We start from the raw sequence: 19,125 nt of genomic DNA, 5'->3' as shown, positions 1-19,125 counted from the left end.
TGGACATATATCCTGGCTACAAATGGGCTTATAGTTTCCAAATACAGTTGGACCTAAAACTCTGCTTTGATGGCTAAGTGATGTGAACCTGACCAGAAAAGAATGACCAAGAGTGTAACAGAGCTCTCCTGAGAAACAGAATGAAGAGGATATATGTGTGTATGTGTGTGTGTATGTATGATATATATGATATACATATTACCTGAGAGAGAGACTGAGACAAAAACAAAAATAGTTATTTCAAGAGAATGACTCATTTGATTGTGGGGCTGTTAAGTCAAATCTGCGGGGTAGACCAATAGGCTGGAGACCCAGGGAAGAGTCCATGTTGAAGCTCATGTCCAAAGGCCATCTGGAGGCAGAATTCTCCCTTCTTCAGGGAATGTTAGTCTTTATCACTAAGGCCTTCAGCTGATTGGATGCATCCCACCCACATTATGCATTCTCATCTGCTTTACTCAGAGTCTATTGATTAAAATGTAAATTGTATTTTTAAAGAAATACCTTAATAGCAAATCTAGACTGATGTTTGACCAAATACTTGGGGACTTTGGCCTGGCCAAATTGACACATAAAATAACCATCACAAGGAGTAAAATGTCAGCAGGTTAAAAGGCTTCATTATCAGAAAGTTGGCAAAGAAGTTACCATTGAGGCTCAGCGGAAATGAATCTGACTAGTATCCTTGAGGATTCATGTTCATCCTTGGCCTCGCTCAGTGGGTTAAGGACCCCGAATTGCAGTGAGCTCTGGCGTAGGTCAGAGACAGGGCTCAGATCTGGCGTTGCTGTGTCTGTAGTATAGACCAGTGGCTACAGTTCTGATTCAACCCTTAGCCTGGGAACCTCCATAAGCAGCAGGTGTGGCCCTAAAAAGACCAAAAAAAAAAAAAGAAGCTGGGAAAAGGAGTGGATGGAGAAGCTAGACTCAGGTCTCTTTGTCAAAGCTTTCATTGTTGCCATGTTCCATTGTTTCTTCATTAAAACAAAACAAAACAAAACCCTTTAAATAAATAAATAAATAAACAAGAAAACAGAAAGAATTAGAATCTGAGAGATTCTACATGACACTCATTCTGGAGCAGAAGCCCAGAGACTGGGCTGGATGCGGGCTCTATCATTTGGTTGCCAGTCCCTTGAGATTTCCTGGAAGGGGCTGGGCCAAGGAGAGAGGTGAAGAGGCCTTTTCCAGGCTCCTATCTCATGAACTCAGGTCCACCAGATCCTGTGGTGCCCAGCCAGGGAGACAGGGCCAGATCCTAAGCCAGAATTCAGAGATGGTCGGCCAAGCTTCCACAGAGGAGCCCTGAGGTCCACAATAAGTTTGGAATACCTTTTTCCTGGAGATGGCTCTCTGCTTCCCCTACTCTACAAGAGCATGACAAGATCATCCTTGTCTATGGATTCATGTGGACACAGATCATGAAATACAAAGACTATCTAGTCTCTAGCCTAGTCCACACCTCTTCCATCCCAGCACCTGATCCTTATTCCTTCATCCTAAGCCTCATCCCACCTCACCCCAGTGATTTCAACAGAAACCCATCTGTGCCCAGGCCCTTGCCACTCATGATTATGCCCCTTGGCTCCTTCACCCACTGGTCACTGGACCTGGTCCCCAGGGAGAGGTCAGCACCCCACCCCAAGCCCTGGCCTCTGAAACCCAGTGACCACACATCATGCTGTCTTTGCCATCCACCCAGCCATTGGTTTTCAGCACAAATTGCAGCTTCTCCTGTCCTGTTAGCCCTGTCTGCCCTTGGACCTCCCATCTCCCGGATCAGAGATGCCAGCAAAAGCAGGGAGTGATGAGGCAGACGCTGCACACCTGTAAAAGTATAGGAAGACTAAGGGTTGGGGGATGGGGAGGGGCTGATAGGCAGGTGTACAGCCTCCTTGGAGACCTTACTCTACCAAGATTCCCTGCCTAGCTGGGGGGGACAGCCATGATAAGGGGTCTTCCCAATCTGAGACTTAGGTTTACAGTGGAGTATTTGGTTTCTTCATCCACAAAACCTGCACAATTTGCCAGCAACAGCAAGAAAGTCAGGCAAGTCTGTAAGATTCAACAAAGTTAATTAAGTCTAATAAGCTGCCAAGGTAGTGGGGACAAGTGAGGCTTCATCATAGCCTTGGGCACCTGGGGCAGCTCCTTTTGGCCTGGCCCGATATTCTGTCAAATCCCAAGTTTTCCAAAGTTCCCTTCTGCTCTAGCTCCTTCTAGTAGATTTCAGGGTCATCTTCAGATTGTGCCAGGTGCCATCAGCAAGCCTGTCCCGCTGAAAACCCTTCCTTGTTCTCTACCTCTTTATATTTTGCGCATTTTTATAGCACTTAAAAATTCACCACCTGCTATTTTACTTGTGAACAAATTTAATTCAATCATTAAAATTTTCATCTATAGAATAGAGAAGGCTTTTAAAAAGATATTTTTCGGCATGTTTTGTTTGCTGCCCTGTCCCTGTTGCCTGCTACCTGGAAGAGGTTTAATGAATGAATACATGAAACGTCAGAGCCTTAAGGTGATATTTGCAAAATCCACTTAGTTTATAGATGAGAAAGTGAAGGCCCAGAAAAATGGAGGGATTTTCTTGAAGTCACATAGTCAGTGTTGACTTGGGATCTTTGATGGACTCTTAGCTGCCATGAGGAAATAGGGAGCTCCAGTCATGTGCAGGGGAGAGCCGTCCTCTACAGGATGAGACCCAGGCTTCATTTCTTTGATCATACACAGGGCCTGGAAGACAGGTCTTCAAGATTGGGTTCTCTCTGCTCACGGCCACTCACCCTCTTCCCCTCTCTTCCAAACTTCTGTCTTGGTAAAAGTGGGGGAAAGCTTACTAACTTCATGGGACCATTGTATGTGAAGTTGCCTTGTAATGTTCTGAATAATTTTGCAGGATGTGACTTGGGACCAGGGTCCTCTGGGGCATCTTAACATCCAAGGGCTAGAACACTAGAGGTTGGAAGCTGAACATCTTCTGTTTATAGGGGGGACTGGAGATGGAGTGAAAGGCTGAAATATTGCAAAGGAAAACCACAAAGCTTGTTAGTTTCCAGGCTACCTGCATATACTGGATTCACAACAAAGATGAGCTACCTTTCTGGCACACTGTCAAGGAGTTTCATGAATAATACTTAGTGTCAAGGAAAACAAGATTTCCCCCAAATTATGAAGTAGACAAATTGTCTTTTCTGACTTGGTTTAAAGAAGAATCAGAGGCAGCAGCTTGGTAGCCAAGATTTCACCTCTTGGCTTAGCTACTCCTGTCTGTACAAGGGCTCCTGCCTGCTCAGCTGCTTGTACATAAACAGCCTGGATTTTCCTGCGGCTTACCGAGTGGAAAACCAGCAGAGGGAGGGTGAGTTGACAGCCTCAGAAGTAGCCTGATTTCTCTCTCCCTCTCACACACTCACACACACACACACACACACACACACACACACACACACACACATTTTTTTTATATTTAATTACTTTTTTGGTTAAAAGCCAACATTCCTGGCTTCTCAGAACATCTTGCTCCACATTACCTCCTAATAATTGATAGGAAGAAGCTATTTTTAATCTTGCCTTAGACAACAAAACTTCCATCTTGATCTGATTTGCTACTTCCCTTTTCTTTTTCAATGGGCCACTGTTTCCCAACTCTATCATCCTTTTTTTTCATGCCCTCTCTGTACTTGCACACATATTTCAACTTTTCTGTTTGCCTTGCTAGTACAACATTCTCTTTTCCATGGACTAAAGTTTGATTTGTCTAAGAAATTTTATTTTTAACATCAGCAAACTATCAGTGCTACATATTCATTGGAAATGTAGTATTATTTAACATTACAACTCTTTTCTTGTGTGTGTACAATTTGCATTATGATTATGCAAATAACAATCATAATCTGCATCATGCTAATCTCACAGTCCAATGGGAGGGTGGGGTGTGAATTGTCACTCAGCAGAATGAAGATTTTAAAAGCAATTACCCTTCCATTGCATGGTCCCCAGTAAAGAATGGAACTTCTGCTCTTCAGAAGAGGCTGCTGCTGTTAGCGCAAGTCCCTGTGCCTGACACACAGTGAGGCCAAACAAATAAAAATGTTGGAGTTTGTAACATAGAAAGGTTTATTGCAGGGTATGAAAGGGGAGGGGTGGCCTATGCCCCCCAAAATCCCCTAATCCCTGAACCCAAATTGCAAAGCATTTTTAAAGGCAAAGTGAGGGAAGGGCATGGTTGGTTGTTGCAAAATTCTTGGTACAGAAATCGTTTGTTCTTGTAGATGTCCACAGAGGTCAGGTCAAGATATTTCTGTAAACCATCAGCCAAGATACATGTGATACTTTAGAGAGAAGCTAAAGCAAAGGTTATGGAGGAAGAGTCTGCTCCAGGAAAGGCCCATAGGGTCCTGCTCGGTTACACTGCCTCGTGTCTCTATCATGTCTATAAACAACAGGAAACATTTCAGTGCAGAATGAAAAGAAATGTGTGTTGATAAAAGGGAAAGGAAAGGGAACAGTGTTCCAGGGATAAAGAATAGCATAGGCACATTTCCTAGTATTTGTTTAACAAATAATATTAACCCAATTGAGTCCACTCTCTAGGCACTACAGAGTCCTACTTGAGCTGTGAATCTCTCTCTAGTAACACAAACCCTCTGATTACCCTCATTCCTGGTGGCCTAGAAATGTCTGCATACCTCATTTGCCAAGTCCTATCAAGGTTGTGCATTACTGTTTTCCCTATGATTTCTTCTTGGTTTCTCACCCGGAGCATGGCGGTATCCTTAAATATGTTAGGAAAGCTTAGTATAAAATAGCCTTTGTTCCCCACCCCTTCTGTGGCAGTCTTCCAGACTTCCTAGGAAGGGCTCCTTGTAATCAGGGAAATGACCAGGTACTCAGGTCAGAGAGGGCAAACGTGTACCAGCAGAAGGAAGCGTCACCTAAACTCTCTTTCCTTTCCCATGCTTGGTTAAGTTTAGATACAGCCAGGGCCAAGCCCAGCCATCCAGCTTGCAGGTTGCTCTGCAGGTAGCTTCTTCTCCCTTCCTGCCTGCTGGCAGCTGGAGGAGAATCCACAGTGTTTGCTTTGATAGGCCAATAAATCACATGCCTCGGCAGCTGGGTCTCACATCTTCCTGGCTGCAGAACCTATACATCTGATCTAGAGAAAGACATTCGTTTTGAATGGAGTCAGAGTTAGCCCAAGCTACATTGTCAGTTTCACAATACATCTGGAGTTCTCTTAGGTCTGTATCTGGGGGACAATTTTCCCAAAGTCTGCAATATGTTCTGATTATTTGTGGCTTTTCTTTACTATCATTAATGATTTGCCAACCCAAGTGACTTGATTTCCTTGATTTGTATGAAAACACCTAGTTATTGGAATGTAAAATGTGCCATAGTGTTGATTTACAAAAATCTGTTACTAATTGGCTCTCTTATTATTTTCTTTCTCATAAAACATAATTGCTATATGGTTGTCCAACCATATGCAAACTTCATCAGAGTCATGCCCCCTCAAATCCCCTCCCTCACACATGCATTAGATACTACTGACATTGTGACAAATTCCTCACTAGTGCATTTTAAGGGGCTGGATTTCAACATGATGTTTAAATAATAAATTCCCCTACTTAGAAGTATAAAACCCATTATAGGTGATTTTGTGAGCAAATTTCTAATTCAAAATGTGAAAATAGCTGTAAACATTGTCCTTGGGTATGACTTTGGCTTCTGTTTTGCTTTATTGGCTGAACTATAGCTTTGGTGGCACCTCCTGTTTTCCAGAGCAGCACTGCTTGGGTGCTGGTCACCTTGGCCTTGAGAGTGAATGGTGAAAGGTGAACAGACCCCGAAGTCTGCCACCCCATGATCCCATTTTGGACTCCCCTTCTTTCAGTCCACAGGTGGAATAGGCTGCTTTTGCCTTTAGTGGATAAACACCATTTTTAAACTTCGTTTCTACTCCCATCAATTTCATTAGGATTGTAAAAACCCTAAATTTTGATCTAACCAAGTTCAGATTTGCCACCATGACCCGTTCTGGCCTGTACATTCACACTGGCATGCCAGGGGACTGAGACAGGAGATGGGCACCACGATAGAAATTTACAACTAGTCACTTTTATGTTTATATTTCAAGATAGAAATAACAACAGGAACAAGGTAAATAACTGGAATTTGTCTCGAACACTTTAAAAAATGGTAATGGCAGGGGTAGAGAGGGGCTAAGCCCTGTTTGGGCAAAAGATCAAGAGGTCACATACTTCCCATCCTCAGGATCAGGGACACCCTAACTCTATATGTGCAGAAAGATGCCTCAGGGTCATAAAGGGAGCAGGGATCAGGCCATAATAAGTCCTGATAGCCACCCCCAAACCCTTTGGTCTGGAATCCATTTTGGCCAAAAGATCCGCATGCATATTGGGGAGGGCCCTGGGTCAGGTCGGGTGTGAGAAATAAAACAAGATAATTGGCCAAAGAAAAACAAAGGCCCAGAAGAACTGTCATATGTAAGTGATTCAAATCACCTCTCTGGCAAGCTCCTCATTCAAAATGGAATCCACATTACCAACAGAGCTCTCAAAAATGGAGCCAGAAAGCCACTGAAGAAATCAAAGGGGATATTAAAAAATACCTAGAGACAAATGACCACAAAGACGCAATGATCCAAAACTTGTGGGATACAGCAAAAAGTGTTCTAAGGAAAGTTGATAACAATACAAGTCTACCTCAGAAAATAAGAAAAAATCTTAAAGAAAAAACCTAAACTTACATCTAAAGCAACTAGAGAAAGAAGAACAATGTCCCAAGTTAGTATAAAGAAAGAAATCATAAAGATCAGAGCAGGAAAAAAAAAAATAGAAAAGATCAATGAAACCAAATTCTTTATAGATGCACCTGGACAAATGAGGGCCAGCATAAGTTTTTTTTTTTCCCCCAGCTCTGGTCAGACCTTTGCTTCCAAGAAAGGGGGAGCCAAATGCTTTTACCTCAATCAAATCTTGCTTGTGATGATTGACCTCCACAAAATTGGGACGTAAAAAGTCGCCATAAATATCTTCCATCTTGTGCAAGAAAAAAAAATAAAATTGCAAAAAAAAAAAAAAGTCTTACTTTGGGTCCTAAAAATTGCAAAATTTGGGAGACACAGATTTAGTAAAACCAATAGAGTGTTCTGGGGAAGAGAAAGGGTCAGGGGCTTATAATTACAAAAGCCACAGGTTGTTAATATTGCTTTTCAAGAATTGTGATGGACTCTGATGCATGTCAGGAAATATTTATCCTTAAGGAATATTTTAGGGTAAGGATCTGTTAAGTCTCTTGTTTCTGGCTGTGTTCTAGATGCCTTTGTTAGGACAGTAAGCAGTCAAAAGATCAGATTCTGTCCAGGCTGAGATGTGCATAAGTCACAGGTCCTTAGTGGCTTTCTGGCTCCGTTTTTGAGAGCTCTGTTGGTAATATGGATTCCATTTTGATTTTCCTTCCACAACCTCCTGGAGAACTCTGCAAGAAATCTTCCCAGTAGAATGCTCCTGAGGGGAAAGTAGCTCACTGCCTCATAAATCAGCCCTTTCATCATCTGTAGTCCCACGAGTTAGGAAGATCTGGATCTGAGTCTTAGGTCCCAGATACTCACTCATCCCACCAAAGGTAGATTTGCACATTGGCATTTCTAAGTGCCAGGTGCTCTTTTCAACCTTGGTCCTTAGATGAGCTCACTTCTCCCTCTCTTATAATTATAGCTCTTTTACAGATGAGGAATCCAAATCACACAAGAAATTAAAGATTAGTCCCAAGCCACAAAGTTTACAAGTGACACCAGGGCAGTCTGGCTTCAGGCACATTTCCTGGTCAGCACTGGGGTGAATATCTAGGCAATGGGAGGACTTGTGACTGCCTCTGTATCCCAGTCCCAATCACAGTGTTTTTCTTCCTTCCAGTCAGACCATCTTGGAATACTTTCCTCCTTTGAGTTAAAAGCGAGAGTGACAGTCCTAACCAGTGTCTGTTAAACATGAGAAGGTGTGTCAGTTTTCACTATGAAAATGCATTTGGCCTTGGGAACCATACATGGGCTGGTAGAGAAAAGTCACTTTTTCTCAGGATGTTTTGTCATTTTGTCCTTTTTTCAGCAAACTCTGAGCACGTACAATATGACAGGTTCGGCTTGATCTAGGTGTTGAATGTTCAAGGATGAAGAAGAAAGAACAGCTTGTCCCAGCCCTCAAGTCTGTCCTGATATAAAGGACAAAGTTGATAAAGTGATCATTAGAAAACATTGTTTTCTGTGCTACAGCAGAGGGTATGTGACAGGATTTCATGGGAATGGAGAAGTAGTGCCCTGTTCCATGTTGGGATAAGGGTCCAGGAACATTCTCTACAATTGAAATTTCCTATTCTAGAGAGAACCAGGTGAGTGAAAGTGCAGGATTATGACTACCAGGTGGAGCTTCACAGGGCTCCTATTCATCTCTGTGACCTTTGGCATTCAGGTGAAGCCTATCCAGAAAAGCATGTTTAAGTGTCTAAAATAAAGAGAACATAGGCAAAACATTCTCTGACAGCAACTGTACAAGTGTTTTCTTAGGTTAGTCTCCCAAGGCAACAGAAATAAAAATAAAAATAAACTAATGGGACTTAATAAAACTTATATGCTTGTGCATAGCAAAGGAAACCACATACACACACACACACACACACACAAAGACGACTTGTAGAATGAGAGAAAATAGTTGCAAATGACACAACTGACAAGGGCTTAGTCTCCAAAACATACAAACAGCTCATACAACTCAACAGGAAACAAACAAAAAACCCAACTGAAACATGGGGAGAAAATCTAAATAGACATTTCTCCAAAGAAGACATAATGATGGCCAACAGGCACATGAAGAAATCCTTGGCACCACTAATTATTAGAAAAATGCAAATCAAAACTACAATGAGGTACTACCTCACACTGGTCAGAATGGCTATCATTAATAGGTCTACAAATAACAAATGCTGGAGAGGGTGTGGAGAAAAGAGAACTCTCCTATACCGTTGGTGGGAATGTAAATTGATACAACCACTGTGGAAAACAATTTGGAGGCACCTCAGAAAACTAAATATAGAACTACCATATGCCCCATCAATCCCACTCCTGGGCATATATCCTGACAAACCTTTCTTTCAAAAATATACATGTCCTAAAAAAAAAAAAAATATATATATATATATACATACATACACACACATATATATATCCTTGTGATGATAATTGTACAGCTATAAATGTAATAAATTCATTGAGAAAATATATATATACATGTTCTCCTATGTTTATAGCAGCACTAGTCACAATAGCCAAGACATGGGAACAACCTACATGTCCATTGACAAATGAGTGGATTAGGAAGATGTGGTACACATACCAATGGAATACTACTCAACCATAAAAAGCACAAAATAATGCCATTTGCGGCAACATGGATGGAACTGGAGACTCATACTAAGTGAGGTAAGTCACAAAGAGAAAGAAAATACCACTTATATGCGGAAACTAAAATATGGCACAAATGAACCTATCTACAGAACAGAAACAAACTTGAGGACATAGTGAACTGACTTGTGCTTGACGTGGGGGAAGTGGAGGGAGTGGGATGGACTGGGAGTTTGGGGTTAGTAGATGCAAACTATTGCATTTGGAGTGGATGAGCAATGAATTACTGCTGTATAGCACAGGGAACTATATCCAATCACTTGTGATGTAACAAGATGGAGGATAATGTGAGAAAAGGAATGTATATACATGTATAACTGGGTCACTTTGCTGTACAGCAGAAATTGACAGAGAATTGTAAATCAACTATAATAAAAAATCTGCTTCCTAAAAAATAAAAATAAAATACATGATATTTTAAGAGAAACCCAACTGTATTGAAATACACCCTCACCAGCAGTATATTTTAAAATCTTTTGTAATATTATAATATATGAACTTTTGGCTAACTCATTAAATAACAAGGTAATATATTTAAAATACAAGCAATTTAAAATTCATATTTTAATAGTGTGAAAACTATTACAGCTTAGCTTGAATAAGAATAATATTAAGCTGTGGGGGGGCCATCTTGATAGTCAATGCTTAAGTCACAGGGACTATCCATCATTTTCATATTTTGAGTTGATAATTATAAATGTTGAACTCCAGCAGCAGTAAGAATTCTGACCTGAGAATGAGGAGTTCATCTCTGACTCCATCATAATCTATACCAGGTGATAAAGAAAAGCATTGCAATTCATGGCATAGTGTTGATGCCTTCAAGACAGAAATAATTTTTTTCAGAAGTTCTGAGGTGTTTCCAAGTATTTACAAAACTTTTCTTTCAAGTATGTGGACAAAGAACATTGTAGAAAGGGAGAATTGGAAAGTGGGTCATGCCATGTGGATGAGAACATATAATTTCACATCTGGTGGGCACAGCTCTGCTCACAGCTGAACTATTGTGTTTCCTGTGTTCCCAAAGACAGAAAGATTTCAGTCACATGCAATCCATTGCAGGCTGTGATTTGCAGCAGAAATATATGAATAATATTTTTAGATATTTCTAAGAACTATGTATTAAATCATGTATGAAAATGCCTGTGGTTTCTGTGGGTGACAAAGTCATAGGTACTGCTAACCTTATCACAGTTTGTTGCTTACAATCATAGCAAAAGAAATGCTAATTTTATTTTATTTTTTTTGCTTTTTCCTTTTAGGTCCACACACATGGCATATGTAGGTTCCCAAGCTAGGGGTCAAATTGGAGCTGTAGCTGCAGGCTGACACCACAGCCACAGCAACTCAGGATCCAAGCCATGTCTGTGACGTACACCACAGCTCACGGCCATGCTGGATCCTTAACCCACTGAGCAAAGCCAGGGATCAAACATGCATCTTCATGGATCCTAGTCAGATTCATTAAGCACTGAGCCACGAAGAGAACTCCAGAAGAAATGCTAAATTTTATTGCAGGTTAATGAAATTGAAAAGTTTAGTTTTTTTCTCCTGAAATTCATTGATCCATGGAATTGAGAGCCCAGCAATGAATAGTGAAGATGGAAGTGTCTGGGAATGTTCCCACTCTTGCAAGGAAAGTTCCTACCTAGGGCCACATCCAGGGTATTTAATTCCTTTGTGTTCAGTGGGACATGACTGAAATGTATCAAGTGAGAAAATGATGGCTCATATTTGTGTTTTACATTCTGTGTAAGGGGGACTTAACCGGGATACAATTGGAAACAGGTGAGCAGGAAGATAATTTAAGAAGTTCAGTTGAGAAAATATGGGAATTGAACTGGGGTAGTGACAGGGGAAGTAGAATTTGAATATATCATTTATATATTTAAGCATTGTTTACATGTATCTATATTGATTTATATATTTTTATATATACCCATATAATTTAAAGATGAAGTAAGTGGGATTGGTCATTTATTTGATATGGTGAATGAATGGAGAGAAAGGTGGCAAGAGTGAGTTCCACCTTTCTAGCTTGAGTGATTGGGTTGATGTGATGGCCCCAAATAGAAGATAAAAAATGAAGCAGTTGATTTGAAGCAAGTTGGGCTTGGTGGGGGAACCTACTATATACTCTCAAAGCATGAAAACAACCCAAATGTCCATCAACCCAAATGTCCATCAAAAGATGATTGGATTAGGAAGATGTGGTATATATACACAATGGAATACTACTCAGCCATAAAAAAGAATGACATAATGCCATTTGCAGCAACATGGATGGAACTAGAGACTCGCATACTGAGTGAAATGAGTCAGAAATACAAAGACAAATACCATATGATATCACTTACAACTGGAATCTAACATCCAGCACAAATGAACATCTCCACAGAAAAGAAAATCATGGACTTGGAGAAGAGACTTGTGGCTGCCCGACAGGAGAGGGTGGGAGTGGGAGGGATCAGGAGCTTGGGGTTATCAGATACAACTTGGAATAGATTTACAAGGAGATCCTGCTGAGTAGCATTGAGAACTATGTCTAGATACTCATATTGCAACAGAACAAAGGGTGGGGAAAAAATGTATACATGTAAGAGTAACTTGATCCCCATGCTGTACAGTGGGAAAAAAAATAAAATATATCAGGTGATGAAGAAATGATAGATCAAATTAAATAATGGATGAAATGAAGTTGCTTAGAAGAATCCATAAGTTAATAAAAGTCATAAACCAGGTGGCAAAATACCTAATGCATGAACAGAATGTGGAGAAAGCTGGCAGTTTGACAGTAATATGGGGTTGAAAACAGAAAGTAGGAAAATAGAATATAATGGACCTTAAAAAAATAGGTTTCCTTGCCCAGGCATATGTATTAGATTATTTCATGGGGATGAGTGCCATATTGGAACTTGGAATGAGAGGGACACCATTGCCATGTGATTGATAGTCATGGACTGACACAAAGAGTATAAACAAGAATAAGGTACATCCATAGAATTTACAAAATTTTAACTCATATGACCTCTGAATATCAGATTTACATACCCAATATTGAGGATTCTTCTCGTGGGTGATTATAATTATTGTGACTGAGTTCTTAATAAGTTTCAGGCACAATTTTACTCATATTATTTGATCCACACCTGCCCATGGAGTAATTTCTAATTTTCCTCACTTTTTATGAATGAAGCTGCTAAGGCTCAGAGAGATTCCATCACTTGCCTAGCACCACACAGTTAGTTAGTAAGGCAGTTGGCCTTAGAGTCTCTCCTGTTGGCCATCATAATCAAAATATCCCAAATAGATCTTATCCTTCCTTTTTTCCTGTCTTCAACATCAGCACCAGACTGACTCTCCATTCTCAGCTCACTGCACTAGATTTTTAGTAATTCCGACAAGATATATATTCTTCAAGAACTGTGCTTAAGTTTTCTGTTCAAGAAATTAAAAGACCTCTTTGCTGACTAAGGCCATGCTTCTCATGAGAAGATTCTGAGAAAACCAGGTTCAGGAGATATTTATTAGGTATTACATGAAGAAAGATTCCTGTGGTCAAATACATTCCACCTCCTAGCTTTACTGAGGTATAGCTGATATCCAAAAAACTGCACATAATTAATGTATACAATTTGGTGAGTTTGGACATATGCAAGCACTCCTGAAAGCATCACCCCAATCAAGGTAATAGACATATCCATCACTTCAAAAATTTCCTTCTATCCCTTTGTTGTGTCTCTGTGTTTAAAATATTGGCGAGAATTCTTAACACAAGATATACCCTCTTAACAGATTTCTAGCTGCACAATTAACTATTTGATTGTACTGTTATTTCTAGGCACTATGTTGGACCAAGTTTCATCCTGTATAACTGAAACTTTATAACTATTGAAGAGCAACTCCCCATTTCATCCTCCCTCTATCACCTGGTAACCATCATTCTATTGTTTACAGCTTTATGTTTGACTGTTTTAGATGCCCCGTATAAGAAGAATCATGGAATATTTGTCCTGTGTCTGGTTTATTTCACTTAACATATTTTCTTCAGGTTCATCATCTATATTGTCACAAATGGCAGGATTTACTGCTTTTTATAAGGCTGGAAAACAACTCAATAGCAAAAAACCAACTCACTTAAAAATGAACAGAGGAACTGAATAGACATTTTTATAAAGATAGTGCGATGGCCAACAGAAAAATGGAAAGAAATAGCATCACTAATCATCAGGGAAATGTAAATCAAAGCCACAATGAGAAATCACCTCACACCTGTTAGAATGACTATCATTAAAAAAAAAAAGAAATAACAAGTGTTGGTGAGAATGTGAAGAAAAAGGAGCAAATGTGTGTTGGTGGGGTTGTAAATAGGTGCAGTCACGATGGAAAACAGTATAGAGTTTTCTCAAAATATTAAAAATAGAAACACCATGCCATCTAGCAATTCCACTTTTGGGAATTATGCTATGGAAATGAAAACACTGTGTTGGAGAGACATTTGTATTCCCATATTCATAACAGCATTATTTACAATAGAAAAGACATGGAAACCACCTAAGTGTCTGTCAGTGGGTGAATGGATAAAGGAGTAGTGTATATATTTACAAAGGTGTATCCCTCTCTTCATCCACATTTTGCCTGACACAAGAGCTTTGATAGATGCTGTAGACCTCATTTGTTGCTGAATTCATGGAATTGAATTCAAGGAATTGAATTCATTAGCACTGCCCCCCTCCCCCAATGCTCCTCTAGTGGCTGCAATTTTTCCTCTTTATCAATAAGATCGACCTGGGGGCATGCAAGTGACTGCAGTCTCAGGGTGACAGGGAAGAGGTACAAACCTGGAGAAGGGTCTGGGTGCTTAGACAGGACCCCTCACCCAGGCACCTCACCCATATGGGGAGTGCCCAAATGGGCTTGATTCTATTGGCCTTTACCTCCCCCACCCCCAGAGCCCACTCACTGTATTTGACCAAGAGAGGTTTGCCTTTCTCTCCTTTTTGAATAAAATCCCTATGGCACAAAGAAGTAGAAAGTGCTGAGCTATCCATCTGGAGGCAGGAATGGCCCCTGCCATGGTCATTTCTAGCACCTGACCAGTTCTTGCCCAAATATCAGATCCCAACCTGCTGGTCACTATCTGGTAGGCCTCCTGCAAGGTATTTAATAGGCCTGGACAGTTTTCTCACCTACAACATGGCAGTTGTCATTAACTGAATTGTGTCTCCTTAAATTCATATGTTAGAGTCCCAACACCCAAGACCTCAGAATGTGTCTATATGGAAATAGGGTCTTTAAAGAAGTGATTAAGTTGAAATAAAGTCATTGGGGTGGGCTTTAATCCTATATGACCAGTGTCCTCATGGGAAGAGGAGATTAGGACATTGACACACATAGAAGTTTGATTGTGGGAAGACATCATTTACAGGCCAAGGAGAGAGGCCCCGGGAGAAGCTAGCCCTGAGCACACCTTGATCGTAGACTTTTAGTCTTCAGGATTATGAGAGAATAATAGTCTGTTGTTTAAAGTGCCCAGACTGTGGTATTTGTTGTGCAGCCTGAACTGACACAAAAGCCATGATAGTTCTTACCTGAGAGCAGAGTAGGTGGGTTGAACATGTGAGTATGATGTATAAAACTGTCATGGCAGGTCTTTTGTGTTTGCCATTACCATCTCTCCATTATTAGTAGATTTAAACATTTATTGGAAACCTGATGACTTTCCTCTTGCCTGCTCTGTCTGATGATCACAGCTGACCCAGAAGATGTGAGTCTCCATTTTCATGCATCCTTATGCATGGAGAAACTGAGGCATAAGGAGACTGCATGAGTTGTCCAAGCTCAAGAGCAAGAAGCTGGAGAATCCCATGTCTGGTTCAAAGCTTTCTCCGTTTTCCCCTATTGTGAACTGGCTTCTCTGCCGAGCCTCAGTACACATGCTCACTGTGTTTCTATATATAATATGTGGGATTTCACTACTATTTTCCCCACTTTATTGTGGTGTGACTGACTACAATATACTACATATTTGAAATGTACTTTCCTACAACTTTCGACATATATATATATCAGTGAAACTATCACCACAATTAAGATAGTGAGTGTTAACCCACCTAACATTCAAAATGGGGTTACTCTTAAAAAGATTTCTTTCAACATCCTGTTGCCTAACATTATTCAAAATGGAGTCACTTTTGACAAGATTTATTTCAGACATCCTGAGACCTGAAAAACACAGAGACTGAAACTCTGAGGAAAGAAAGAAACCATGACATAATGGCCAGTACAGTAAACAAGCCCATCCTGGAACTCCCAGATGAGGCTACACGCCATCTTCGGATAAAAATCTTGCTTGAGTGAGCCACCCTCTGAGTTGACACTGAACACAGCCACTTCTAACTCTTTTTAAAGTCAATAAAATCCCTGCTACCCTATTCTTCAGGGTCAGTTCCTCTATGCATCTGGCCCCTTTCTTCCCTTAGAAAGTGAATAAATCTTTATTTGCTCTTACTCTTTGTTCTCTGCAAATTCTTTCACAACCTGCGTTGGCTCACCTAATAGTGAATATATTACCATTCCCAAGTTCCTGCTTGCCCTTTCATCATCCCTCTTTTCAGACTCCTACAATGTATGTGTTTTCCAACACCACCAAGCAATTTACTCATTTCTGACACTGTCTACTTGGAGGTAGCATTGGATTTCACAGGTTAAGAGCTCAGTGCTGCAACACTGCCCCCCCAACTTCAGATGGCAGTCATGAGCCCTGGTTGTCACCTGTGCCTCTAACAGCTTGGCTGTAGATCAGAGGTTCCCACAACCCACTCCCTGGGTTTGATTAATTTGCTAGAGTGGTTCAAAGAACTCATAGAAACATTCTACTTAGTAGAATACTCTTATTGTTAAAGGATGTAACTCAGGAGCAGCCAGATGGAAGAGATGCATAGGGCAAGTTTTGTGGGAAGGGACAAGGAGCTTCCATGACCTTTGTAGGTGTGTTACTCTCCCCAAATATCCATGTTTACTGACTTGGAAGTCTCAAAATGAGTACTTTTGGGTTTTTATGGAGGCTTTTTTACATAGATATGATTAAATCATTGACCACTGATAATTAATTCAACTTCCAGTCCCTCTCTGGATATCAGGGGAGGGAACCCAAAGCTTCAACCATAGGGCTGGTTCCTCTGGCAACCAGCCCCCATCTTTAGGCTTTTCCAAAAGTTACCTCATTAACATAAACTCAGGTGTTGATTGACAGGGACTTGTTGTGAATAACAAAATATGCTTTTATGGCTCTTATTACAGAAAATTCTAAGCATTTCAGGAGCTCTGTGTAAGGAATGAGGATGAAGCCTAAATTTATATTTATTATAAACCACAATATCACCTCTCATCTCCAGGCCTCCTTATGAAACCACTGATCTGCCTTTTTTCCCCATTTTAATTAGTTTTCATTTTCTAGAGTTTTTTTTTAAATAAATGGAATCCTTCAGTGTGTACAGGTTCTATTCTTCTTTCCATCATTCAGCATGATTATTCCAAGATTCATCCATGTTGCAGCATCTGTCAGAAGCTTGATCCATTTTCCTGCTAGTCTGGATACTAGGATTTGTTTATCCATTCACCTATGGCTGGATATTTGGGTTATTTTCAAATGTTAGGCTATTACCGTTAAAGCTGCTATGATTGTGAGTCTTTGTGTATATTTATGCTTTCATTTCTTCTAGAATGAATGTGTAATACCCAGGTCTTCTGTAGGCATAGGTTTAACTTTTAAAGAAACTATCAGTGTTTTTAAAAGTGGCCGAACCATTTTACATTCTGACCTGCAGTGTATGAGATTTTCAGTCAATTTCACATCATGCCACCACTGGTAGGGCCTGCATGCTAATTTTAGGCATCCTAATAGATGGGGCATGGTGCTGCATTTTGATTTTATTTTCCACTTCCTGAATGACTTACTGTGAGCATCTTTCCCTCTGTTTATTTGCCTCTGTATGTCATCCTTGGAGAGTTCCACACCAAATCTTTCATTAATTTAAAAAATTGTGTGTTTGTTTTCTTTTTTTTTTATTTTTATTTTTTATATTCCCACTGTACAGCAAGGGCGTCAGGTTATCCTTACATGTATACATTACAATTACATTTTTTCCCCCAGCCTTTCTTCTGTTGCAACATGAGTATCTAGACAAAGTTCTCAATGCTATTCAGCAGGATCTCCTTGTAAATCTATTCTAAGTTGTGTCTGATAACCCCAAGCTCCCGATCCCTCCCACTCCCTCCCCCTCCCATCAGGCAGCCACAAGTCTCTTCTCCAAGTCCATGATTTTCTTTTCTGTGGAGATGTTCATTTGTGCTGGATATTAGATTCCAGTTATAAGTGATATCATATGGTATTTGTCTTTGTCTTTCTGGCTCATTTCACTCAGTATGAGATTCTCTAGCTCCATCCATGTTGCTGCAAATGGCATCATGTCATTCTTTTTTATGGCTGAGTAGTATTCCATTGTGTATATATACCACTTCTTCCGAATCCAATCATCTGTCGATGGACATTTGGGTTGTTTCCATGTCTTGGCTATTGTGAATAGTGCTGCAATGAACATGCGGGTGCATGTGTCTCTTTTAAGTAGAGTTTTGTCCGGATAGATGCCCAAGAGTGGGATTGCGGGGTCATATAGAAGTTCTATGGATAGATTTCTAAGGTATGTCCAAACTGTTCTCCATAGTGGCTGTACCAGTTTACATTCCCACCAACAGTGCAGGAGGGTTCCCTTTTCTCCACACCCCCTCCAGCACTTGCTATTTGTGGATTTATTAATGATGGCCATTCTGACTGGTGTGAGGTGGTATCTCATGGTAGTTTTGATTTGCATTTCTCTTATAATCAGCGATGTTGAGCATTTTTTCATGTGTTTGTTGGCCATCTGTGTATCTTCTTTGGAGAAATGTCTATTCAGGTCTTTTGCCCATTTTTCCATTGATTGATTGGCTTTTTTGCTGTTGGGTTGTATAAGTTGTTTATATATTCTAGAGATTAAGCCCTTGTCGGTTGCATCATTTGAAACTATTTTCTCCCCTTCTGTAAGCTGTCTTTTTGTTTTCTTTTTGGTTTCCTTTGCTGTGCAAAAGCTTTTCAGTTTGATGAGGTCCCATGGGTTTATTTTTGCTCTAATTTCTATTGCTTTGGGAGACTGACCTGAGAAAATATTCATCATGTTGATGTCAGAGAGTGTTTTGCCTATGTTTTCTTCCAGGAGTTTGATGGTGTCCTGTCGTATATTTAAGTCTTTCAGCCGTTTTGAGTTTATTTTTGTGCATGGTGTGAGGGTGTGTTCTAGTTTCATTGCTTTGCATGCAGCTGTCCAGGTTTCCCAGCAATGCTTGCTGAATAGACTTTCTTTTTCCCATTTTATGTTCTTGCCTCCCTTGTCAAAGATTAATTGACCATAGGTGTCAGGGTTTATTTCCGGGTTCTCTATTCTGCTCCATTGGTCTGTCTGTCTGTTTTGATACCAGTACCACACTGTTTTGATGACTGTGGCTTTGTAGTATTTCTTGAAGTCTGGGAGAGTTATGCCTCCTGCTTGGTTTTTGTTTCTCAGGATTGCTTTGGCGATTCTGGGTCTTTTGCTGTTCCATATAAA

The 19,125-nt window shown here is 40.4% G+C and overlaps 1 protein-coding gene and 1 long non-coding RNA gene across 3 annotated transcripts in view; one reads left to right on the top strand and one right to left on the bottom strand.

Moving 5' to 3' along the window:
• The first annotated feature begins 7,887 nt into the window (after positions 1-7,887).
• Positions 7,888-13,490, top strand: LOC146405400 (uncharacterized). Of its 2 annotated transcripts, none has more exons than XR_014837329.1 (4): positions 7,888-8,022; positions 8,133-8,302; positions 9,328-9,499; positions 10,744-13,490. It is a non-coding gene; the product is annotated as an uncharacterized LOC146405400 (long non-coding RNA). The 2 variants fall into 2 exon arrangements; XR_014837328.1 differs by having other exon boundaries at positions 8,133-8,412.
• A 59-nt stretch (positions 13,491-13,549) lies between these two features.
• The window catches only part of LOC146405399 (butyrophilin-like protein 10), a 33,846-nt gene continuing 28,270 nt past the window's right edge, over positions 13,550-19,125 (bottom strand). Inside the window, exon 4 of the transcript XR_014837327.1 lies at positions 13,550-13,945. The gene's annotated coding sequence lies outside the window, so the exon portion shown is untranslated. The remainder of the gene's footprint in view (positions 13,946-19,125) is intronic.

The sequence above is a fragment of the Sus scrofa genome, chromosome 2, assembly GCF_054392235.1.
Source record: "Sus scrofa isolate SSC_HxYL_T2T_F1_AM1 chromosome 2, Sscrofa_HxYL_maternal_Yorkshire_Landrace_v2.0, whole genome shotgun sequence".
NCBI classification, from domain to species: domain Eukaryota; kingdom Metazoa; phylum Chordata; class Mammalia; order Artiodactyla; family Suidae; genus Sus; species Sus scrofa.
The sequence above is the reverse complement of the archived record's forward strand: the minus strand, read 5'-3'. Positions and strand labels throughout refer to the sequence as shown.